General features: G+C 44.3%; 1 protein-coding gene across 4 annotated transcripts in view; it reads left to right on the forward strand.

Annotated features, from left to right (window-relative positions):
• The window catches only part of psd3l (pleckstrin and Sec7 domain containing 3, like), a 112,732-nt gene that overhangs the window by 30,337 nt on the left and 55,847 nt on the right, over nucleotides 1–26,548 (forward strand). Inside the window, exon 1 of one of the 4 annotated variants that reach the window (XM_018744776.2) lies at nucleotides 19,521–19,815. The exons of the other annotated variants lie outside the window; for them this stretch is intronic. The gene's annotated coding sequence lies outside the window, so the exon portion shown is untranslated. Of the gene's footprint in view, nucleotides 1–19,520; nucleotides 19,816–26,548 lie in introns of those variants that run through there. 4 annotated transcript variants of the gene reach the window in all.

Consider the following 26,548-nt stretch of genomic DNA (forward strand, 5'->3'; position numbering starts at 1 on the left):
TTCAAGACTTGCGTAAAAAATAGTCACATCGGAGCACTCAACCTAAACAAATTCATAACCAAAGAATGACCGATTTTATTATGAATCTTAATAAATGCTAGAGCAGTTTAAAAACACATAAATTGATTTAAAAAAATGAAGGTCAAATGATCATTATTTCTTTCCCGGGGAGAAAAGAATTCAGAGAGCCATAAAGTTGCACTAAGGACACTGCAGTCAGTGAAATGATTACGCCAACATATTTTGTCCTATTTGTGGGCATGGTGGCCACTTGTTTACATTTCGAAACAGTGAAGCTAGTGAACAATACTTTGAGGTCTGAGTCTAAGCTATGAAGAAGTGTTGTGGTGAATAGCTGGGACGTTGAGGACTCTTGTGTGACGAGTAAATATTGCCGTTCGGCGTTTTTTGCATGTATGTGCTGCCTGAGCCAACAGCATCAAGTTATGGTGATGAGCAAGATTAACTGTTTAATGCACATCGTTACGAGAGAAGTTACCGTGTCGTAAGTTGACAGCGACTGTGTTGACCAATCCCCGGAAGCTGCTGTTAGAAAGGAGGAGAAGATGCGCTTGAGCGGTTCCTGGTTCGCACAGCGATCGCACTGATTGTTGCACCTGCCCATAAAGCAGGTTGAGGTCAAACTGTTTGTTGATGTTCAAACAGCCACATCCCGCTGGTTTCTTTTTAACTTGTGTACCTTGGGAAGTCAGCCCCACATATTTTGGAGTGAAGATGTTTCTTGTAAGAGAGATTTAACAGTTATTTCTGTGGACGTTTGGATACAAATTCATTTGCTTGTGAGTCGGAATTCAAATAAAAGGAGCCTTCATTATACAAGGGAAATGTATGTGTGTATATGTATAGGTATAGACATGTATGTACCTATTTGTATGTCTGTATATATACATTATATATACAGTATACATGTATGTGGGGGGCATGATGGCGCAGCAGGTTTGGCCTGTGCCTGCTCTCTGGTGGGTCTGGGGTTCGAGTCCCGCTTGGGGTGCCTTGCGACGGACTGGGGTCCCGTCCCTGGTGTGTCCCCTTCGGCCCCGTGTTGCTCCGGCTCCCCGTGACCCCGTATGGGACAAGTGGTTTCAGGCTGTGTGTGTGTGTGTGTGTGTGTGTGTGTGTGTGTGTGTGTGTGTCCCTTGCCTATAGGGTGTAATTTGCTCCTAGAAATCTGTTTGTACTGTAAATTCTCATTGAATAAACTCTTAATTTCCATCAGTTTAGATGTGATAAAACTAAACAGAGCATCACAGAGCTACAAAAGGTTCATCCCTTTTTTTTTTTTTTCTTCAACAAACATGTAATGTTTATGTTATGGTTTTTGATTTTGAAAGGGTGATATGAATTGTGAACTGCTGTATAGGTGGAGCAACATCTTTATGTTAAAGTGCTCTGAGAAGCTTTTGATTATTATAATTATTATTATAATAATCAAACTTTCTCATTTCTCCTAACAAATCACAGTAATTGTAAATAATGTTTATAACCCTTCTCAAAATGGCAATAGTAATTCAAGTTACGCAGTCATTTGTAATGAGGAGTAGGTACATTAATAGTTAGAGCTGCTGGCCCTGGACTTGGAGGTCACGGGTTTGAATCCCAGCTCCTGTAGCAACCTTGAGCAAGGTACTTACTGGAATAGCTCCAGTAAAGTTGACCCCAGCTCGGTCTGAGTTTGCATGTTCCCCCAGTGTCTATGTGAGATTCCTCCCTAAGACAGAGAGTTCAGGTGATTTGGTGACATTAAATTGCCAGTAGGGTGTGTGTGTTTCTCTCTTGTAATGGACTGGCATCCTGTCCAGCATGTACCCTCCTAGCCTAGTACCCAGTGGTTCTGGGGCAGGCTCTGGCATGAGCCTGACAAGGACAAGTGGCTTGTGAAAGTGAGTAAATATTCCAGTAAAAATGGCCCAGATCATTGTGAGTAACTCGGCATCAAAAGTTTCTTTGGAGAAAAGTCTCAGCTGAATAACTGTAATGATACTGGCATTCAAGAGAATTCAATGTATGTCATCACTTCAATTTTTAAACTCCATTCAATTCTATTCACTTTATTTGTATAGAACGCTCTTCTTACACAGTGACCCAGCGCCGAACAAAGAATGAAGCGACAGTAGTGAAATAGTTGAGAAGTTAGCTGTAGGTTCAAAGACTATAATAACTATACTATCTAGCGAAGCTGTAAGGTAGGCCAACTGGCCACAGAAGAAAGGAAAAACAAAGACTCAACCAAAAGGCAAGGGAAAAAAATAAACCTCAGGTAGTAACGGCTTACAGAGGAAAATTACACAGCTGTTTATGGTACTGCATTCATCACTAGAAGCTGATAAGTTGAGGTCCAGGTGCAGGTATGCTGCTCATGTGGTATGCGGTCATCAGCCCTTGTCAATACTGATAGGTAAGGCTTTCCTTTGCCTTAACTTATTTTAACACCTCTTCATTTTTATCATTTATTTTTTTACCTTAGGGCTCCGTATTACCATGAATGATGGCTTTATATCACGATGACAAGCCCTGAGATTCCTGAGAATGAATGCCTGCAAGCCCCTCATATGGCTATGTGAGATACAGTATGTGGGAGAAGTAATGCCAAGTGTGTGTGTGTGTGTGTGTGTGTGTAGGGGGTCTCACCCTTTCTGACCTGGTGTTCTGCTACTCGTCACCAAGCTCTGCAATTTTTCTTGGAAGTTTTTTCTCATCGGGTGCTTCTCATACACGGGAGTCGATTTGTTCCTCATCTGAATTTTAGGGTACAAATAACACGCGTGACTCCTTGTGAAATGACCTTTCATTATGAGAGGGAAGCCTGCATACGAGTGGAAAATGCTCCATCTGCTATATGCAGCCAGAGACCTACTGTGTGAACCCAGTAGCCTCTGTTGAATTTTCTTTGTGCAGGGGATGAGCGTACAGTTAAATGCATAGTATTCTGTGGTTCGAAGGTAGGGTAAGAGCTGCCGAGTCGACTCGGCAAACACTCGTGGTTTTCGTGATGAGGGAGGATACGGAAACGGTCCACTGCCTTCTGCACATGTTGACATTGTGAACACGGCGAACGTGCAAACTCCGCACACCTGCTGCCGTATTCCAACCTGCGCCTACAAATACAGTTCAGGTACTGCCATGCATTAGTGTTACCTGCTGTGCTGTTAAAGCACAACTGCTTTACACTAAAACTCTGTATCCCAATTTTGTATAATTTAGGAAAAAAAAGTCCCCTGCTGCAGCATCTTTACTGCAAGAAAACAAAGGTTTTGTTATTCTCAGAACTAGACCTCATGCTGCCTCATGGGTTAATGAAAATGAAGATTTTAAGATGAATGTCTTATTACATTACATGGCTTATTAGTACATTTACATTTATTTATTAGATCCTTTTCTCCAAAGCATCTTCCAGTGAACTCTATGTAGTGTTTTGAGCCCACACACCTTATTCACCGTGGTGACTTACACTGCTAGATACACTACTTGCACTGGGTCACTCATCCATACATCAGTGGAACACACACACTATGGGGGAACCTGAACAGCACGTCTTATGACTGTGGGAGGAAACCAGAGCACCCACAGGAAATCCTCACAGAGGCAGGGAGAACATGCAAACCCTACACACTGGAGTAACTATGCATTCTGTGAGAAAGGAACTCGCACACTGTCTGAAACCGCTTGTCCCATACGGGGGTTGCGGGGAGCCAGAGCCTAGCCCGGCCTCGCAAGGCATAATGCTGGAGGGCGAGGGGACACACCCAAGACAGGACACCAGTGCATCGCAAGGCACCCCAAGCGGAACTCGAACCCCAGACCCACCGGAGAGCAGAACCCAATAAAACTCACTGCACTACCACACCCCCTGAGGAAAGGACTACATTTGTAAATTGTATTGCTCATTGATTGTTGTATTTTAAGCCTTGCAACAAACACAAGTTCTACTAAACGGAGGGTGTGCTTAATGTTGGAGTGACTATCAGTAAGTTTATCGATCTACTATCACTGTGGTAGCCTCGGTTAATTTCAGACCCACTTGACCTCCCCCCCCCCCCCCTCAAATGACTGTCCTGAACCATTGACTAGTAATAAGTTTAACATATAACCTCTGGTGTCTTGTTCGGCATTAAAAGAATATTTTACTGAGAAATAAGAATGCTCTGATCACATTTATACTCTAGTGAGTAGCGCTGCTGTCTCACAGTGCCTGGGTTGTGCAAGAGGATGTGGGTCCGATCCCCGCTCAGTTTACGTGAAGTCTGTGTGGGTTTCCTCCAGGTGCTCTGGTTTCCTCCCACAGTTCAAAGACTTTCTGTTCAGGTTCACCCATTGTGTGTGAGTGACGGAGAGAGTGTGATCCACTGATGTATGGATGAGCGACCCAGTGTAAGTAGTGTATCTAGCCATGTAAGTCACCGCGGTGAAAAAGGTGTGTGGGTTGATAACACTACATAGAGTTCATTGGAAGTTGCTTTGGAGAAAAGTGTCTGACAAATGTAAAGGAATATTTTCCAAGTGAGTAAGAGGGCTCTGTTAATGTCCTGAAATTTCCCCTCCACCTGATTTAGTCCAGGAAAATTTGTAACTTGTTGGACATAGGCTTCAGTTAGGTTCCATCATAAAAACCCAGGGCTGTGGATGCTGCGGTCATGTTTCAGCCCCACAGTGTGGACAGACATTGGACACTGCTGAGTGTAAAAAAGGCTGCATATCATTAATCCTGGCAGAGATTCTGTCCACACGAGCTCAGGAGTGCCTTTCCGTGGGACTGCGGGTTTGGCTTCATAATTCCTATATAATTGACTGAGAACGTGATTTGTAAGAAACTCCCTTTGATAAAACATTCAAAGAGTTAAAAATGCTAGGGTTGTGCAAAAAATTTCATTTTCACATAACCCCCCTCGACAGATTTTGACCCCTTCTTGTGAGAGATGTGTTGTTTCCTGGCTGCTCCCCCTAGGTGCACAGCATTAGCTTGTCGACACAAGGAGAAGGAACAACAGCGTCCTCTGCTGGACAGCTGAGTGTACTGCACCATGGCTCCTGCTCTTCTCACAGCAGTACTGCACATCAAGTCCACATACATTAGATCAATATCAGAATATGATTACCATATTAGCAAGTTAAGAGGACACACACTTTTCCCTGGTACTGTATATAGGTACTCAATAGTCAGTAGTGAAATGGCTCTACCCAGTTATGGGGTTCATAGTTCTGTGCCAGGGGTGCGGTGGCGCAGTGGGTTGGACAACAGTCCTGCTCTCTGGTGGGTCTGGGGTTCAAGTCCCGCTGGGGGTGCCTTGCGACAGACTGGCGTCCTGTCCTGGGTGTGTCCCCCCCCCCCCCCCCCCGGCCTTACGCCCTGTGTTGCCGGGTAGTCTCCGGTTCCCCGTGACCCCATATGGGACGAGCGGTTCTGAAAGTGTGTGTGTGGTTCTCTGCCTTCAGAAAATGACAGTAGAGTAAAAGAGCAGGCAGTATTCACAGCACAGTTCCTGACCCACACGCGGGCTATTAGATCTTTTTAAAACGACTGGCTATAAGCTATCGGGCTAATTAATACTGAACACAGACGTCATGAGTGATGGGCCACTCAGCTGCCAGGCTCCAAGTCGATAAAGTGAGGAAGTGAATGGCGTCTCTCTGGCTACAGGCGACAGACAGATGATGTAAAAAAAAAAATACTGTCTGAACAACACTTATGAGAACTGAAAGCTGCTACAGAGTAGAAGCGATAAAGCTCAATGTGCCATGTGGTGAAAGAGATCTTAGGGGTTGGGGTTGGAGTTAGGGTCCGCTGGAGAATGTCAGTGTTCTGTAACAGTTCTGTAAGTTTCACACACAGGCTGCCTTTCTGTTATATCAAAGCAGTGTGTGCATTGGATGTCTGTTTTCAATCCATCATAGGTGTACATGTACTAGGGTTATGATTCTTTTTGTTATTTACCGGGGAATGGGACCGCAAAACAGCATAAGATGTCGAAATAGACTAATGTAGTTTTTCCTACATGGGTGATCTACGGTGTGACGTAAAAAGCAGGTGAACAGTTGACTCCAAGCTGTCCATGGTGCGTGTGTGAGTGTGATTGCTCCGTGTCGAACTGGCTTCTGGTCCGGTGTGTCCTCTGCCTCGTCCACCACACAGCAGTGACCCTGCATTAGGACAAGAGGTTGATGAAAATGGGGTGGGCGAAATGGTTAAGAGAGGTGGCCTACCTGGATTCTGAATAACCCATATTCTTCCAGCCCACTGTGTGAAAGCAGCTCCGGTGAAGTACTTGGCTTCGGAAACACCAGCAGCCCGGCGCTCCCGGACTTGGACTCGTACTCGTCGTTCCTTAAGGCCCGTCACTGCTGCATGTTTGCGAGCACTTCCGGCGCAAGGGGACAAGTGCTTTCATCGCAGCCATTTTCAGATCGCCACCGTATTTCGACAAATTCTGCCTTTATAAGGTGGTGCGAGGGCAAGTGAGTTAAAACGTGGTGAGATCCCGGAGGATTAGAAATCTCCCACCTACGACTCACTTCCCTAGAAGTGAGGTGCACAGTTAATGTTCTTTCTTACTGTTGTCTTACCGGGGTGGACAGTAGAGACGAGAATGTCTCGGGATGCACCTGTGGGCACCCTCTGTCCCCAAACCCTCAGGTGTCCTGTGATTTGTTCTCTTCCTCTAGTACCGAAGTTACGTACGTGCACCAAAAAATTCCCTTTCACCTACATTACACTGGTAATTGCCAAGCATGCCGCAGGAGATTATCGGGCCGAAAGTTCGCTCGCTGTTATTTGGTGCACCGTGTGACTAATTTCCAGCGCAACAGACCCACAGGGTTAGGGATCTGCCCGAACTCTTGTGTTACGCGATTCAAGTAAACTTCTGCATTCCAGAGCACTTTTTCTGACTGAATCCGAAATCGAGTCTGCGGGCATTTCGGCCCTTCCTTTGCTACAGTTTTCGTGAGGAGGAGACGGACGCGTGTAGAGAACTGCGGACGACATTCCTCCCGTTTGCATGTGTCAGATGCTCTAATAATGCACGGCGTTCGCAATACTAGTAATCCACTAATAATACACAATAATGATACAGTTTGAAGGGGGTGCAGTGGCGCAGTGGGTTGGACCGCAGTCGTGCTCTCTGGTGGGTCTGGGGTTCGAGTCCCACTTGGGGTGCCTTGCGACGGACTGGCGTCCCGTCCTGGGTGTGTCCCCTTCCCCCACCGGCCTTACGCCCTGTGTTGCCGGGTAGGCTCCGGTTCCCCGTGACCCCGTACGGGACAAGCGGTTCTGAAAATGTGTGTGTGTGTGTGTGATACAGTTTGCTTTAATAATAAATGCCAGTTGCATCGTTTTTGCCTTACGTCACTTTCAATGACAATACAGAATCTAAAAGTAGAATTTAAAATTTTGATAATAATGGATATTATAACCAGAGTCTTATGTTTGCATGGTTTCTGCAGTAAACGTCATGAAACATTTTTTACTTTTGGGATCGATGATTCCTTCACTTCTTATTTACCGAGTTCTAATTTGAGTGTATTTTGGCAGTGCTACATGTTGATAAAGGAGGATCTCCATCATTTGGCAATATGGTCCTGTACATTTAAAGGTCAGTAAGTGTATGGACTGAATAGACTGCAACAGATTTTATTTCATGCTCTGAAATGCATGCAGATCCTTCATAGTATAACACAAATGCACTGTGCCCACATTAAAAATGTACCTTCTGTGCAACGCATGAAGGAGAAAGTGACCCGCAGGTGCTGAGAACCCAACCCCCCCCCAGCCGGGACCGTGAGGGGGGCATAAATAACCCCATGCTGACATCAGTCCCGCCACATGGCGAAATCCCATTCACTCACTCAGTCATGCGTGTGTGAGCGCTGTGTGAGCAGGCAGAGCAGCGCAGGCCAGGGGTGCGGATGGAGTCAGAGGCGGGACGTTTCGCAGAGCGCCGTCCGGTGGGATTTCAGGCAAGCTGTGTGACAAGTGTGCTCTCCCGCCTTCCTGCCTGCCTGCTGCCTCGCTGCTGTGCCTCCGTGAATATGCAGACTCGAGTACCTGTGTCCTGCTGCCCGGTGTGCGGCCGCTCCCCTGTCTCCATGTAGGTCGTCTTGGCCGGTCACATGGCGCAGGGAGCAGCCAGGGTTTATTATTAGTCACTTTTCCAGCTCTCGCAGGCTCCCGATGGGCTCCTTTGTGTCCGGCTGTTTCTCCCATGCCGGCCTGTCCGATGCTGCACGCTCCTCCAACCAGTAAGTCCCCCCGACCTTCGGCTGTGCATGACACGCTCGTTCATCGCCGTGACGACGGCAGCTCGCGCTGCTCCGTACCCCGGAGGAGGAGGGGAGCCTCTTTCTCGCTTTCTCTTGTTTCAGGACCATGCGGAGAGACGCTGCCCGCTCCGGCACGCTCTCTGCTGTGTCTCTCACAAAGTCGAGGTTGCGGGAGGAAGAGCCGCCTGCTTGGCTCGGTGTTCTTTCCCCCCTCCTCTCCTGGAAGTGGGTGGTTCGTACGTCGAAGCAAAGCAAGCATCTCACAAGAATACTAATACCAGAGACGCCCGAGCTCTATGATTTCATCACTGGCAGGGAGAAGCAGCCCTTCACAAGCCACTGCTTGGCGTTTCTACCTATGCAATGGTTTGTTTCTCCTGCTCAGCGAGCGAACGATGCTCGCGCTGTGGCGAGCCTCGCAAAGTCAGCGAAGGAGATTCGGTGGCTATTGTGCTGCAGTGGCAGCATGTCACAGAGGTCATTGATCACACTCCTGCTCTGTGTCCACAATAGAACAAGGGCGAGCCAGCGGATATTTGGTGTTTCTATGGTTTTCGTGTGGCATGTCAGTTTGCTGCTTCTGTCGTCCCGATGACAAGAGTCTCTAAGGAGTCAGACTGGGTGGTTTTACTTCCTTAAAAAAAGCCTGTTTGCATTAACATTTGCTCTACGGTACTTCCGTTTTCTTTGGTTGGTGTGTGTGTGTGTGTGTGTGTGTGTGTGTGTGTGTGAGAGAGAGAAAGAGAAATTGTTTTTTACTGGAATTTTGATGTGAAATGCAAACTGTGCCAAAGAGATGCAACGGTTACAATTTGCTCCCATGATGTATTTACTAATCACGTTTTAATGAGATGGAAAAAGCTTGAGTAGAAGAATGTGGACGACTGATGTAACAGCAAATATTTGGAGATATTTTTTGTTTCACTTGAACACCCATGTGTCCCGGCCTTCGACAAACCAACTTTTTTTAGTCAAAGTTGGAGCCATCAAGACTGACTTTGTACAAGCCAAGTTGTAGAAGCATCTGAAGACAAAGGCAGGATTTGTAATGGTCACAAAACAAATGAACTTATCAATGTGAAGAAGACATTCCTTTCATATTTCCCACCATTATAGTCCTTGTTAGAATTAAGTATAAACGGCTGAGTCACTTGCTGTTAGTATTTCGTTGATTTTAACAGTGTTACCAGCCGCAACAGTTAGACCCAGCAATCCACAATATTGCCAGCAGTGGAAAAGTAATAAAGGTTCTCATTACATTTACATGTATTCATTTAGCAGACGTTTTTCTCCAAGGCGACGCGCATCAGCATCCTGCTGTTTATGGTTTGATTCACTGATTTAAGACTACTCTATGGGAGACATCTCACCAGAAAATCTAAAAGGAGCTGCGATGTCAGCGATGAGTGATATATACGTATACATATAATGTATATGGAGATAAGAACACGTCTGATGCTCATGGCAGAGGGTGATTTTTTTTTTTTTTTTTTTTTTTTTTTTTTTAAACATTTAATGCTGAATTCATGGTTCTCGTTGTAAGAAACAACACCCAGTTTCATGGCTGTTATTGTATTTTTCATGTACGAACATATAGTTCCTTGATGTATTTATGTATGTATACGTTATATAGAGGCAGGTTGTAGCAGGATAGTTAAAGCTGCTAAGTTTGGATCCAACTGTTGCAGGTTCAAATCTGACCTTCACCTATAGTACCCTAGAGCAAGGAACTTTCCCTAAATTGCCCAGCTGTATAAATGGGTAAGTAATTGTAAGTTGCTTTAGAGAAAAGTGTCAGCTAAATGAATAAATGTAAATATACACATACATCGTCTGAAACCGCTTGTCCCATGCAGGGTCGCGGTGAGCCAGAGCCGAGCCCGGCAACGCAGGGTGTGGGGCTGGAGGGGTAGGGGACACACCCAGGATGGGACACCAGTCCGTCGCAATGCACCCCAAGCAGGATTCAAACCCCAGACCCACCGGAGAGTAGGCCCCGGCCAAACCTGCTGCGCCCCCACGCCTCCTTTAAATGTAAATACAGTATGAAGTAATAGAATAGTGCTTAAATTGACAACGATCAAAACAATTTACTATATATACAGTTGAATTAATGTATAAATAAATTAAAAAACAATATTGCAACAGTAATAAGCTGTTAGATCACTAGGTGCTACATACTAAATACATTAGAAGGAATGTGCAGTTTACTGCCCACAGGCAAGCAGAGTCCTGCTGTTGCCGCATTGTAAAAAGCGGGCACGCTTTGCATTTCTCTGGGGTGTCAGCTGGTGTCAGCATGCACATGTCATGTGACCCCACCAGGGTCCTCGTGGAAGCCATCACTCCTGCACCCAGAGCTTTTATACCCCCCCTCCCCAGCATCCCAGCGGGGCTCTAAGCAGCGCTGGAGTGACTCAGCAGCCTGAGCACTCTGCCAGGCAAAACAAACAGAAGGAGATGCTATTTGAGCTGCTGCTTTTTTGTTGTAAGGTCAGAACGGAATCGTGGACTTTCTTTTTGCCTTTGACGTCGTCGTTTGCTAGAAAGATAAAACTTTATTACTGCAGTCGGAGAATCAAAGTGATAACGCTTATAAAAAATATGAATTTATGTCAGTGCTGAAGATGCGGCGATAAGGTCCACACATGATTGCTATAAAGGCATGTGAAAGCGTCGCGCGTGCATCTTTCTCTGTTGGTGAAAAGCACTTTTGTTTAGCTGTACATCCCGTTGGAGAAAACTGCTAAAGGAATGAATGTAAATATGAGCGTGGACATCAGGGTGCGCAGTTCTGCGTTTTTAATGCTAGGGGGCAGTAGTGAGCAGGTGCGGTGGACAGGGGCCAGGGCAGCAGCTGGTTTCAATGAGCTCCCGTGGGGGAGAGTATCCGGCGTCACCCAGAGACGGCTCATCGAACGGACGGGAAGGAGCCAGGCTGCCCGAGGCACGAGGCACCCTGTTGTGTCCTCGCGAGTCATGGGACGTTTCATATTTATCCATCACCAATTTGCATACGCTGAGTCAAGTCCTCATCGGAAGGGTATCGGGAGTCCATCAGTCTTTATTTGTATTTTTCATTATTTCTGTAAACAAACGTGCACCTTTGGGGTTATTCTTCCTTCCACAGTTTTTATCCTCTAACAAATTAGATGGAGAATGTGTGATACTGATAAAGGGTGATTGATGAATGGCAATGGGATGTCTCTTCACCCGTCTTGCGCTTAATTCAGGCTGATTTGGAAATCTGATGAGATGCTGGAAGAGAAAAGAATAAATTGATTTTTTTTTCAAAATTATGAAAAGCACGTAAGACCATAGGATTGCTGGGTCACACTTTGTTTCCAGGGCGTGGATTCCAAGCAGCTGCCTTAGATCAGTATGCAATATTCCATGTCCTCCTCCTCCTCATCTCACATTGAGGGTGGTCAGTGATGAGAAACTGCAGCAACAACAAGGACACGCTGAACTCCAAACAGGCAAATTAATAAGTTCTACAAAGAATGAAGGACACAGATGAGAAAAGTTTGATTAAAAACTTCAACGCCGGTGCATATGGTGAAGGAAGGAAACTAACTGCACTTAAGAATCACACATCTGCAGCTATGTCTCTTTCTCCTGATGTAATGTACACATTGCATTTCTATGAGATGTACGTCGCTTCGAGGGTTGGGCCGGGTCCTGCTCTCTGGTGGGTCTGGGGTTACAGTTCCAGAGGCTCTGGCTCCCTGTGACCCCGGATGGGACAAGCGACTTCAGATGGTGTGTGTGTGTGTGTGTGTGTGTGTGTTTGTTTGTGTGTGTTCCATCGTTCTGCTGCTGACATCAAAAGATAAAAGCATAAAACCATGTATAACCCTGCCACCACATAAACTATATGGAATGTGCTATAATAAACTTGTGCTTACAGAAATTTAATAAAACATAATAATAAAAGGAAGTACTATGGGCCAGTGAGTAGTGTGGAGTTTGCGTCTTCTCCTTATGTGCGCGTAGGTTTCCTCCTGGTGCTGCGATTTCCTTCCACAGTCCAAAGACATGCAGTTCAGCTGGATTGGCGGCACTAAATTGCCAATAGTGATATGAAATAAAGCAGTCAGCTAAATACTGACTAGTAATGATTGTATTTAGCGTTTGGCAAAAGTATCTGCTAAATGAATAATTGTAAATCATTGGCTCAGTGGGGGTGCAGTGGTGCAGCAGGCTTGGCTGGGTCCCACTGTCTAGGAGGTCTGGGGTTCAAGTCCTGCTTGGGGTGCCTTGCAATGGACTGGCGTCCCGCCCTGGGTGTGTCCCCTCCTCCTCCAGCCTTATGCCCTTGGTTGCCGGGTTAGGCTCCGGCTTGCCGTGACCCTGCTCGGGACAAGCGGCTTCAGCCAGGGCGTGGGCGGGTGTGTGTGTGAGTATTGGCTCGATCTTAATGTGAAGAATTGTAAATTCTTAAACTGCTCAGTGGTCAGGAGGCATGTGAAATTCAAAGGTGGTCCTCCTACAAACAAAGAAATGTGTTGTAAGTCAAAGAAGGAATATTATGTTATGAGTGTAATGTAGGCAGCTGCTCATGTAAGGGATAGAGCTGCTGCCTTTGGACCTAAAGGTCACCTGTTCAGTTCCCACCTCCAGCTGTAGTACCTTTGAGGAAGGTACTTACCCTGGAATTGCCCAGCTCTATAAAGGTATGAATAACTTTTCCAAAGTTGCTTTGGAAGAAAGTGTCAGCTACATGAGTAAATGTGTGTAGATAATTTCTCACTTTAATCTCCAGTTCAGTTATTTTTTTCTTTTAGTAGTATACACGAAGCTACTTACTATGACTTACACATGTATGCAGTTAGGCAGTTTTTACCGAATTAATTCATGCCAAGAATCTTGCTCAGTGCTTGCACTGTGGGATTGGGATTCAAACCCGGGTCCTTTGACTCGGCTCTAACCGCCACGCTGCCTACTGCTCCAAAGACTGGTCTGTTCTCAACACGTGGGTTTTTGGAGTCCAACATCTTATCCACTCCCAGTTCTCCAGTGTAGCATTATTGTTTGCAATAAGCAGTTCCCCATCCAGTCTGGTTCGCCACGCTGCCACACCCTACGTCCGCCATGGACCCGCTGTCCGGCTGACAAGTTGCCCTGAGACTCAGTCCTGTGCCAGCAAGTTCTCCTGCTCTGCTGTGATTTGTGTCCAGCAGGGCTGCTGACCTGTGGGCCGCCAAGCAGTCGTTTGTCTCCCCGCCCTTCCTGCTGGCAGCGTTTTGAAGCGGGAATGTCGACAGGGTACACATAAATCTGAGATCAAGTTCCAGGAAAGAGTGAATGTAGCAAAACAGATATTGCGCATATGGAGGAACTATAGGACTGTTGCTTTTTTTCCCTTTTTCTCTCGTAAAGTATTGTGCAATATTGCGCTTGCGCACCACCTTCCTTCTGGAACAATCACTTTAGTTGGTACTATTAGGCACATGAGACAAACATTCACATTTATTCACTTAGACACTTCTTCAAAGCAACTTCAGATACTATGTAGTGTTACTAGTCCCCACACCTTATTCACCTCGGTGAGGGAATGTGGGGGAACCTGAACATCATGTCTTTGGCCTGTGGGAGGAAACCAGAGCACCCGGAGGAAACCCACACAGACACGGGGAGAACATGCAAACTCCACACAGACCAAGCAGGCATCGAACCCATGTTTTCTGAAACCACCCAGGGGCTGTGAGACAGCAGCGCTACTCGCTGTGCCACCATGCCATCATGCCACCCATCTTTTCAACAGCCGCGTGCAGGAAGCAGACAGGCAAAGGAGCATCATCCCTTTTCGGCCTGCGGTCGGTCTCCGTGAGACCACTTCTGATGTCTCAAAAGCTGATAAACACTGGCAGTGCAGCGCGGAAAAACACAAAACGTGTCAGACGCTGCTGGGCTTATAAACGTTTGAAATGCACCCATAGTGGAGGAGGCAACTGGCACTTTGCAGTGAAGACTACATCATCAGACTGAAAGAATTCCTTAGTTTACTTGTACAGTTCTTTTCATGCTCCCCAAGTAACACACACAAAATGTGTGCAACCGCTTGTCCCAAGCAGGGTCATGGTGAGCCAGAGCCTAACCTGGCAACACAGGGCACAAGGCTGGAGGGCACACACCCAGGGCAGGATGCTGGTCCACTGCAGGGCACCCCAAGCAGGACTCGAACCCCAGATCCACAACACAGCAGGACCCCTCCAAACCCACTGCGCCACCATGCTCCCCTGCTCCAGCTAACACTATGTTATATTTCATTATGGCGCTACAATATTCCACGTGGCTAAATGGACTCCCAAAGAGGTGAACTGATTATATGTGGGACCTGAGGAGTACGCCTCTGTGTAAGCATTCGTACATTGGGGTTTCTCATTATGCTTATCCCGCTCTCATGCAAAACTTCTCATCTCTTGTTTTCTGGGTATTTAATTTGGCAGGGAGGATACTTTTTTGCTTTTGCGGTGCAAAACCCACAAGGCTATTTTATTCTGTGCTAGTACATACTTCCAGTCCAGCTACTGCTCAGCATTTTCATGTCTTTCTAATTTTTTATTTTTTTTTTTTGTGCAAAGGTCTCGTAAAGTTGACTGGATTGAATTGCCCTGCTGTACTAACAGATTAATTCTATGGAACCGTGTTGCTTTTGCATCTGGGTGCAGCTTTCGGACTGACTTTGGAACAAATAAATGACTGGTATCTATCAGCAGTGAAAAGTAATCAATATCACAAACTTTTAGTTATATGAGCCGGTGCCGAAGGAGGTTATCAGCAATATTTACTGTAAGTGAAAGGAGTTCAGGTTTTAGTGCTGACTGACTCACAGGGGAAGAGTTATTTCCTCATTTTGGAATTCCGCTCTTAGTTTCGGAGGCCTTACAGAAAATAAGCGCCATAGATTCCTTCAGCAGTCATCGGGATGGATGGTGGTTTAAGTAACTGAACTCGTGTCTGAGGACTGAATTACTCTGTAAAACATTGCTTAAGTACAAATCACGGGGTGTACATCGCACTGTACGAAAGCATGCGGACTCTAGGACTGGAAAGAACAAATTTGTTTAGAGGCCTCATTTATAAAGCTTTTTGAACAGTCTAATTTTTTTAATCTAACTTTGAATACTGGGGTGGCACAGTGGGTTTGACTGAGTCCCTGCTCTCTGGTGGCTCTGGGGTTCAAGTCCCGCTTGGGGTACCTTGCGACAGACCGGCGTCCTGTCCTAGGTGTCCTCCTGCAGTCCAAAGATAAGTGTTTCAGGAGAATTTCTGAATACAAAACGCCTGTGGTGCGTGCATGAAATTGTCCTGTGAGGGACTGATGTCGCGCCCAGGGTTACCCTGCCTCGCACCCTCTGCTTCTGGGACCGACTGCGGGAGACCGCGACCCTGCAGCGGACAAGTGACGAGAGAGGTGTGGACTGATACTTCTGAATACCTCCCGGGGAAGTAAGCATCGAGGGATCCCATATTTTTCTTTCCTAAATGGCTGGAGGCATCGCAGTTTTTAAATGTGAAGCAAGTAGTGGGAACCAGTTTTTAAAGCTCGTCGACTCAGACGTACAGCTAGCAGATTTGTGAGCCGGGCTCCGACGGCGTCTCTATGTCATTGTCTTGAATACCCGAGCAGCTCGAGCCTCTGGCGCCCCCCCCATCACGCAGCAGGCGGCCTCTCCAGTGTGTCCTGATACTCAAGGTCAGGCGAGCCTGCAAGCTGCTGCTGGTGCGTGATCACGCTGCTGTGTGTGTGTGTGTGTGTGTGTGTGTGTGTGTGTGTGTGTGCGCGTCTGTGTGTGTGTGCTTGCGCGCACACCCTTTTGGACTCTGAGGATACCAGATGGTGCTGCTCCTACTCCTGCCGCTCACTGTTGGCAGTGTGGCTTGCCTGTTTTTCGCTCCCGGTCCCGGGTTCAAGGAGGAGGGTCTCTAGGTCGGTGATGGGTGGGGCCATGTCGTGCGACTATGACAGTGAGGCCAGTGACGTTCCGCCTTCCTCATTCACTGCTGTTTTATGCTCGGCAGTATGATGAATGGGTTTCATGTGTAAAACGAAAAGTTTAAAAAAAAAAAAAAAAAAAAAAAAAAAAAAAAAACTGGCTTTTGAAATGACATGTAAAGTGGCTAATTTTGAGGAAGTACAAACACAGTGAAAATATGGGAAGGAAGACCTTATTAATAGAGTCAGGCTAGGTTGGTTCCTACCAAGATCACTGTGAGATCATCATGTCAAAAGTAGCACATGATGCAAGAAATGCTCTGTCTTAGGTAGCTTAAGTTTATTCTTAACTGTTTTTTGCCTGGGGGGGATGCAATGGCGCGGTGGTGTGGTGGTGCAGTGGGTTTGACCAGGTCCTGCTTTCTCGTGGGTCTGGGGTTCGAATCCTGCTCGGGTGCCTTGTAACGGACTGCCGTCCCATCCTGGGTGTGTCCCCCTCCCTCTCCAGCCTTGCACCTTGTGCTGCTGGGTTAGGCTCCAGCTCCCTGTGACCCCTGTGTGGGATAAGTGGTTTCAGATGAGGTGTGTGTGTGTCTGTGAGAGAGATGGTGTGATGTGTTTTTTTGCCTTTTAAAAGACTGTAATTCTTAAACACACATACAGTATTAAATGGTCAGCACTGAGTAGGTATTTACTGATTTGTGATGTGTTTTATTCCAGCTGCGCTTGCAAAAATCAGCTTTTGCATATTGCTGCCCACACTCACATTAAAAAAAGGAAAAAAAAACATAAAGGGGCTTGTCCTGGGTAGCTTTGCAGATAATGAGGGATCATTCCAAATATAATACTTGAAGGCTTTTTTTTGTTTTCAATAAATAATGTTTTATGTAAATTGCAGTTGCAATTGCATGAAAGAACATTATTTGTGCTCTATGAAATCTTTCTTCCAAGTACAGACAAACACGTGAAACAACAGTTATGAACCAGTTGTATCAGTATTCCTTTCCATGACCCATGCTTCCACTTTGGGATTTTCCTTTGAACACACCAGTGGTTTGGGAGACTTTGCAAAATGGGAAAATGTGTAAAAGCTGCATTCCAGTTCACACCTTTGCACATTTTTAGGTATCAAAAGAAAATACACATAGCCTGGGATTTTGTTGGTTATTGTGATTTTATTGCAGGGGGCGCGGTGGGTTGGACCGGGTCCTGCTCTCCAGTGGGTCTGGGGTTCGAGTCCCGCTTGGGGTGCCTTGCGATGGACTGGCGTCCCGTCCCGGGTGTGTCCCCTCCCCCTCCAGCCTTACGCCCTGTGTTGCCGGTTCCGGCTCCAGTTCCCTGCGACCCTGTATAGGACAAACGGTTCAGAAAATGTGTGTGTGTGTGTGTGTGTGTGTGTGTGTGTGTAAGTGTAATTTTATTGCAGTACCTCAGCTGATTTCTGTTTTAGCTGTTCCCTCCATTTTTTTCAAAAGACATTTTCAGTGTGTGTGTTTGCTAGGCATAACACAGAACTGCGTAATTACTGTTACTTGAGCTACTTGTCATGGTGACGCAGGAAATATTACTTTGTGGCATGGTGTTATTTACTGAATGATGGCTATTTGAGACATGCACAGAGGTTTCCAGAACTATTTTGTAAACATCACGTGTACCATTTATTCATTCAACAGGCAATTTTATCCAAAGTGTCGTGAAACTCAGACCAAAGGAAAGTGCATTTCTCAGCAAAGAGCTTTACACACACACTCACACACACACAACTGCTTGTCCCAAAGTAAACCGGAGCCCAACCCAGCAGCCCAGGGCGAAGGGACACACCCTGGACAGGACACCCATCCGCTGCAAGGCACCCAAAATCTGCTGTGCCACCGTACTCCCCCCTTATCACACTACACATACTGCCTTCTTGCTGAAGTAATTACCAAAAGAAATGTACTCATATATATGAAAATACCCTGCACAGATTCATTTTCTTTTATACTGGTTTATTCAGCTAATGCTTTTCTCCAAAGGAACTTACAACATTAGTCCCTGTGCAATTGTTTACACAGCTAAGTAATGTTACTAGAGCAATTTTGGAGGGTAAGTACCTTACTCAAGGTGGGGATCAAACCTGTAACCTTTGGGTCCAAAGGCAGCAGCACTAACCACTATGGTGCCAGCTGGGCTACATTTGTTCTTGCTCCTTCAGCAGCCATGTACCATGTTACTTGTAGGTAATATGTTTCATGCAGGGTTCTTGTGTTGGAAGGATGAAGGATGTGATTTAACCACAAGACTGAGATGTGAAAAACACTGCTATGACCTTATGTTAGGCAGTGAAGAAGCTTGAAAAAAGAAAACTCCTCGGACATCTTTTATGGTGAAGGGCAATATTTTTGAGGAACATAAGATGCTTGCTGGGGGGAGGGTGTGGTGGTGCAGTAGGTTTGGCCAGGTCCTGCTCTCCAGTGAGTCCAGGGTTCAAGTCCTGCTTGGAGTACCTTGTGACCTGTCCTGGATGTTTTCCCTCCCCCTCCAGTCTTGCGCCCTGCGTTGCCGGGCTAGGCTCCGGCTCACCGCGACCCTGCTTGGGACAAGCAGCCTCAGCCAATGCCGCGCATGTGATAAGATGCTTGCTGACTTTCAAGATTTTATATATGTTCTTTTATTTTTCCTCAGCCGAATTAGTCAGTAAAAGCACTGTAGATGTAGTTACAGCTCAAACCACAACATTCCAAAATAATTAAAAACTCTTCTGCATTCTTTGTGAGTTTTTAAAGCGCGGGATGAGGACACCCGGGTAGGGCTGACACTCACTTTTTATTATTAAACTTAGCTGTAATTTTTCCAAGGCAGCTTACAATATGAGATCATAATCCATTGAAGTAACAATCACTTCCCTCTTTTTTTACACACAGTTGAGTAATTCTTCTCTAAGTGCTTTGCTCATGGCACTACAGGAGTAGCAGGGATGCAAACCAACATCCTCCAGGTAGAAAACGACATTTGTAGCTAGCGACTACAGCACCTGCTGGCCCTTAATAATAATAATAATATCTTCTATGGTAAACAGTTCAGTGGTGGGCCAGTGTACAACAGGTCATGCTATGGATGACATGTAATCACGTCAGCATATTATTAAGCACGTTCTGCTTTCCCTTGAACCCTTCTGCTTGGATTGGAACTGTTGCACATGTTAACGTCGCCGATAGGTTCTCCGTGGAGAGGTGGCGAGGCGAGGCGAGGCGAGGCGAGCTTTGCACTCTCTCGTTTGTTCACTCAGTGCTGGAGCCGCGGAGCCTCTTCTTCCCCGGGGCTGCTCTCTTGCGTCCGCGCAGTGGCTTGTGGGAAACGAGCCCCTGGATGCGGTGCAGGGGCGGAGGGGCAGAGACCGGCGGAGGCAAAACTTTCGCTCCGAGTCGCGGGGGCTGATTGAGCGCCGGCGCCGTCCCACGGGAGACCGAGTCGAGCGGATAACGGAGGGAGTGACATGAAGGCGCGTAAAGGCAACACTTAGCACGCGAGCTGGGAGTCGAACCGATTCTGGCCGGGGACCGAACTCGATGCGCTTTTCTTCTTGTCGGCGAGTCTGGCTTTCTTTGAGGAGACCACAGGTAAACAAAGCACACTCGGTGGCGTGGCAGCGCGAGCTCGTGAGGCTCAGCTCTCATTTTTTTTTTTTTAACTTCACTGCCGGGAAAACTAACTGTTAAACTGGCGAGCGTGCGCGCGCCCCCCCTCCACACTACATTCACTGCCTCAGTCAGAATGGTTTCAGAAGGAAAGATGTTTCAGGACATGGACGCTTAGTATTAATAGAGTATTTAAACTGTGCCTGCTTTTTTTAAAACCAAGTTGGGGTGAGTTTTTTTTTTTATTTTTATTTTTAAAAAAACTGATGTTTGTGTTTTTAAACAGCTAGACGAGTAGTTAGCATCCCCCGTCAGAGTAATTGTGTGTGATTAGCAACGCCTCAGTTAAACTGTTTTCGTGAGTTCATTCTGCATAATCACGCAGCTGTTTAAGCAAGTAAATATGGTGTAGAAATGGAACTTTTGAAAAAGTTTGAGTGGCTGTGACGTCGAAGCTGAAAAAGAGTGAGATGTGTCAGAGAAACTAAGCAGCTGTCCGACTTCAAGTTCTTGGGCTTCGAGGCCGTTTACACTCACACTTCACTACATTCTTCTTACATTTACACATTGACACTTAATACATTCACACATGTCATAAGTAAGTTCATACACATACATAGACACACTGATGCATTCACACATTTCATTTTTACACGAGTACATTCAACTCCATGCATTCTTAAATGATTAAATGGATGTATTCACCCATAACATGATGAATGCATCCATACTTTCATATTAATTTAATACAAGACATAATGATTGACACATTAGCAGGGAAAGTTGTCGCAGTGCTCTGCTTCCCCTTTCTTTTCGCGTCACATCGTTGACAGAGATGCTTCCCTCTGGGCTCGGTTCCTGTACCTGTCTTTGTTCTCTTTTTGCAGTCATTGTTTGGTTGTCTAGCACAGATTTATCCATAGTGGGTTTTGTACATATCTGTGTCTTCTACTACTCTCATCTGTGTGTGTAGTGCAGCTGGGTTATACACTAAAGCAATGGCCATTACGGCAGGAGGGCCTCTCCTGGGAGTTGACCTCCCCACCTTTCTGTCACAGGTTCTTAAATCTTTGTCGTTTTGCCGCCTTCAGGAATTTATACCAGCTTTATTTCTCTGTGGTAGCTGAATAAGAAAATAGTCAAAATGAGCAAGTATGCAAGCTTATATGTAATGCGTGACCCAAATTTCCTGTTTAATATCACACGTGGAATTTTGTCACTCGTGATCTATATGAATGCATCTCCACATATTTCATGTCTTCCTGCAGCCTTCCTGCTTGGCATATGTGAGACTTTCAAGGGAAAAGCAGCCATGTTTAATGGCTCATGGGGGGCATATTGAATTGTCAGACTGCCTCACATAAACTCAGTGATGCTTGTCTCTGTTGATCCCTTTGGAATGTCCTGAAGTTACACTTTCTTGCTGTTCCAGTTTTTATGCCCCTTAGGTTTCTCTGAAACATACTCATAGATATTGTCATTATGTGTGCAAAGAGTGGCATTAAAGAACCATTATGCACGCCTTTGGTGGTGGTTTTGAAGCGTTCCAACTTTCTTTAAGAAACTTGGCATCCATTTGTGGTAAACTAAAGACACCAAAGTAAGGAGCATTTATGTGCCTCAGTTGTATTATAAGCACACAGTTTGGGTGTAAAAAGACAGATGCCTCATTCTATCCTGTTCTAAATTCACTGTCATGTTGTATTCAGAACTGTTTCAGTCTTTGATGTGCCAAGGGTAGTGATGGTTTACTGTTAAAAACAAAACTACAAGTGTCAGGTTACTATTTACATCATTACAAATGATTCTAAGCCTAAAGAAACTAATTACTTATATACTATACATAATGCAGGGAACATAATGTTTAATAAGGACAGGAAATAATAAACCATTACACTATTGTCTTGTAACTTGACTTTGATGATTAGTGCCGACTACAATATGATTATAAGTCCGTAGTAAACAGGATATACTGGCTTCTTGTGCTGCAAACTTCAGAGCAACAAATTTCTGAATATAGAAATATTTTTCAATTTATTTTATATGACAAAATGTTTTACGTTGTATTTTTCATTTTTACTTTATCTAGGTTTTTTTTTTCCAGAATCCAGTTATGAGTGAATCGGGACATCTGCATTATAAAGATTATTTATTGTGACTTATGGGTAAAAGTGTCTTTGGATTTACAAACAAATTGAGTTGCAAATAGACTTACACTACAAATACAATTGGGACTGTAAGGGGCTGCTGTATTTTAGCTACAGAAGAATTGTTTTTACACTTACAGTTTAAAAGCAGGTTTATGTAGGTTTTAGGGTGTAGATTTAGTTATCACCTAGCTCTCAAAAGTGCTGTCTACCACAGTGAGTGCTTTCATTTACATCACACACTCCAGGCCACCCAATGCTGAAGCCAAGGGCATATGCATCTCTTCCAGCTGGTGTATGACAGAGTTGTGGCAAGAGTGTGTTCAGCAAGCTCTTGAGATACCAGCAGTGTGAATCTGACATATGGCCTACAGGATTCAGTAAGTGCTTAGAGTAGGCATGAATTGTGTGAAATCCTTAGTGAATTTTTTTGCTTCACCACTTCTTACCACCACTGCCTGCTATGTTTCTTCTGCCTTGGAGACACAGTGATGGTGGTTTGTGTTGTTTCCTCTTTGATGGACAGCGCTATTTTGGAAAATAAACCTTCCTGTGAAGGAAATTAAGTGTTTGAATGGTTGAAAAGAAACAGTAATTTCAAATGTTAGCTTGAGTTTGACAATATTTCACTGACAATTGCCATTTTACTATGCTGTTATAGCTGATGTCAAAAGAATTGGTATCTGATATCAGTAAATTTATAACAATGCGTATGTTTGCAAATCTATCTTGAAAAGAATTTTACATAGTATATTCAAGCTTTCCTGCCCTTTTATCTGGTGAACTTTCTAGCCTGAGATGATGATTGCCACATTTCACACAAGACATTACTAAGATAAAGACTGTGTGAATGCACTGTGCAGAATGTGTTTTTGTTTCTGAAAACTACTACTTTTCTTGTTAAACATTCCTAATTTGGAAAAATGTCTGCACAATGCACCTATTCTACAGCTGTTATATGTAGTTATATGCACCTCTGTGCAGTTTGGACCATTCTTGTTCAAAATCCTTGCCAAATGTTTTCAGGTGTCTTGTCTGGGATTTATTTAAAGTAGAAAATATGGGGTTCAAAGCATATACCTTCAATATATTTCAAGTAATGAAATGCTGTAATGATATGGGTCACCTTGTCTTGTGTTCTAGCACCCTGTAGGATACTAGTGCTATGCATCAGTAGAACTATGAATGTAGTTTACCGAAAAGTTGCACGGATTCTTTCAAGTGTGGCATGGTGGCACAGCGGGTAGCACTGCTGTCTCTCAGCGCCTGGGTGGTGTGAGAGGATGTGGGTTCGATCCCCGTTCAATCTGTGTGGAGTTTGCATGTTCTCCCTGTGTCTGTGTGGGTTTCCTCCCACAGTCGAAAGACATGGTGTTCAGGTTCACCCATAGTGTGTGAGTGACAGAAAGAGTGTGTTCCACTGATGTATGGATGAATGACCCATTGTAAGTAGTGGATCCAGCAGTTCAAGTCACCTTGGTGAATAAGGAATGTGGGCTGATGACACTACATAGTATTCATTAAAAATTTCTTTAGAGGAAAGCGTCTGCTAAATAAATAAATGTACGTGAGAGTACCTTGTTTAGAGACAACCTCTTTGTCACTGGATCAATGTTTTGGTGCAACTGGGTTCGTAGTATGAAGATGAGGTAGCTTATGTGTATTGTTACAATGTAGTTGGTGCTCTACATAAATGTTAATACTAGCAAAATTAAGATTGCTGTTTTTGTTTAGGTCCCTTACTGGGTAGTTTTAGTCCTCGACTTACAAATGCTTGAGTTATGAAATTTTTTTTTGTTTTTACAGATACAAACTTTGTTGCCATAAGGTTTTCAAGAGTTGAGAAGGTGTTAAAGAAGCAAACAGAAGGTGAATAAGTTGCAGGTCATCCTGTGCCTTCTACATATACCAATTTTGAGCCCTTCCATGAAGTGGCTGCCTCTTCACCATCTTCCACCTCTTTTTAATAACTCCAGGTTGATATATAGTTGTCTGTTATGTATGTTTTGGGTATTTGTTGATTTCGTGTGATGTGTGGAGTGAAAGAGTTGCCACCCATAACAGAGCTGAGTTGTTGACATTTACATTTATTAATTTGCTAGACACTTATTTAAAGTGACTTACAACTCAATAAACAAAGGGGTATTCACTAACAGACAGATATACAGGTTCAGACATGTGATTCTTGAAGTAGCTATTTTGCTGAATATCTGCTCATGACAAGAAGCCCCTGGCTGACTCCATGTCACACTGGGCTCATGAATTTACCAAACAAATCAACTCTCGGTCCCAATTAAGTTCGTAAGTCAGGAACCAGCTGTACTGTTCTGAGTATGGATTATGTAACACATTTCACACTTTGCTTCTGCTGAGGATTTACAAATTCAGTTTTGAGAGTACTGTATCTGTTCTTACTTTTTCTGTTTGCTTTTCTATGTTGTTCACATGGGCAATCAACAGGTGGCAGTATAGTATTATCCTTTTTTGTTTTTTTTGTTTTTTTTTTTTACTGCAGCCAAAATGAGTTTTCAAGGGACACTTGGCATTTTGATTCAAAAAATGTATTTTACATTTCTAACATACCTGTGGTATTTTAAAAAGGGTATTTTTTTATTATCTGGAGGTAATCTGATAATAGAGTACCTTGGCAGTTTAACTTACATTTTTAAAGTAACTCAAATACAGAACTTGCCTGTGTAGCTTACCGCTGTTGCTCCTTATCATATGTATATCTATCATCAGATTTTGACATGATTAACCCACCCTTTTACATGTTCTTACTTTGATAACACGAAGGTTATGTGGGCATTGGCAGTTGTATAATATCCAGTCACACCGTTAATGTTTTTTTTTTTTTTTTACCTTTCCTAAATGCCAACACATTATGTGATTTCTGTCATTCTTCTTTCTCCGCCTGTGTTACATGAGAGGACAGGAATGAACTGGGAAGTACTTGGTGCTCCTTAGTGGAGAAATTACCCTCCCTCTGCCACCTATTCCAAGGCCAGCAGAGTAACACCTAATGGTCTATCATCATGGCTGTTACATGCCATTTGGTTTAATTTCTGCCTGTGTCATATGAGAAAAAATTCACAGTGACATTTCGCCAGTGTTTGGGGACAGTTATTTAAACACAAGGCCTGGACTGAAGGCTTCACTTTTCTATTGTAACAGCACAAATTGGATTTTTTGCTGCCTGGATTCAAATCTTTCAGATTTTTATTTATCTCTGATGTTGGTGTTCTCCAATGTTATGGATATTAGAGAATGAAGGGAAAAGCAGCACAAGATGTCTTTAGGTGTGAGGTGGTGTTTGTATGCTGGCTTTGGGCTTATGCCACATTTTGAGCTCATCCCATTTGCCCTGTATGAGAAATTTGTTCTGGTTTCATATTCTTTCTCTTTGAATGTGGGATGGAGGGAGAGAGACTGCTGTAATTACCTCCCTTTAAGGCTGCTGGGACCACATGACTGTGTGCTGTACTTCTCTTGCACTACATGTAAAACAGAGAAGTGAAGGTCAGGAGCATTAAGATGGATGTAAGCAGACAAATTGTCACCAACTAGTTTTTTCAAACATTTTGTAATTAAGATAAAATTATTAAAGAACAACTTAATTCTTTTGGTCTTGTGATTTTTTCCATATATCAGCAAAACACAATTTCACACTATAAAGGTGAAACATTGTGGAAAATCTGTTTTACATGAGGATAAGGAAAAGGTTAAACTTTCTTTTGTAAATCCAAGTGTGTTTTAATTTGAGCAACATGAAGCATAGTAGTTAGAGCCATTGTCATGCAGCTGAAGGACCTGGGTCCAGATTACAGCTTCCCTCTGTATCCTTTACTTAGGTACTTACCCAGAATTGGTCTAGTAAATATCACCCAGCTATTTGCATGGATAAATACATTTAAATAGCATAAAATACAACATTGTAAGTCACTTTGGAAAAAAGAATCCACTAAATGAAAGTACAGTAATAAAAATAATTATTTAGCATCTGAGTGTGTTCATGCTCTTGCATTGGTGCAATGAAATCATTCATTTTTAATGTGAATTCATACACCATTCCCAGCTGTGCAGTAACACTTGTTGGGTTGTTGCTTGCCCTGAACCAGTTTGATGGTGCTCATGATAAATGCTCTGTGGTTGTAGGCTACCCTTATCTGGTCTGATGCTCATTCTAGGCACATCCAATTGAAGTTGATTCATATTCATCAGGAAACTGGATTTTTAAGACATTTTGTTTGGTACACCTGAAACTCCATTAATGTAATGTTTATGTCATAATATTCAGCACTGCCACAAACAGTTGTTTGTTTTAATTAGGCTGCCATCATCTAAATTTAGAGTTCTGAAACATGGTAGTAATTTGAAAGTGTAGGTTACCTTCTGAGTGATGATAGTGCTGAAAAAGTTTCCTGAAAAGTTTTCACTCAGTGAATAACCAGGAGACACATGGATCTATTCTGTGTTGCAAATCACACGACAAAAATGCAAGTAGCTGTCTACAGGGTGCTTGAGTGAAACACTACTCCTGGGTAGATATTTTTTACCCCCATTAAGCA

This window comes from Scleropages formosus, chromosome 6 (assembly GCF_900964775.1).
Source record: "Scleropages formosus chromosome 6, fSclFor1.1, whole genome shotgun sequence".
NCBI classification, from domain to species: domain Eukaryota; kingdom Metazoa; phylum Chordata; class Actinopteri; order Osteoglossiformes; family Osteoglossidae; genus Scleropages; species Scleropages formosus.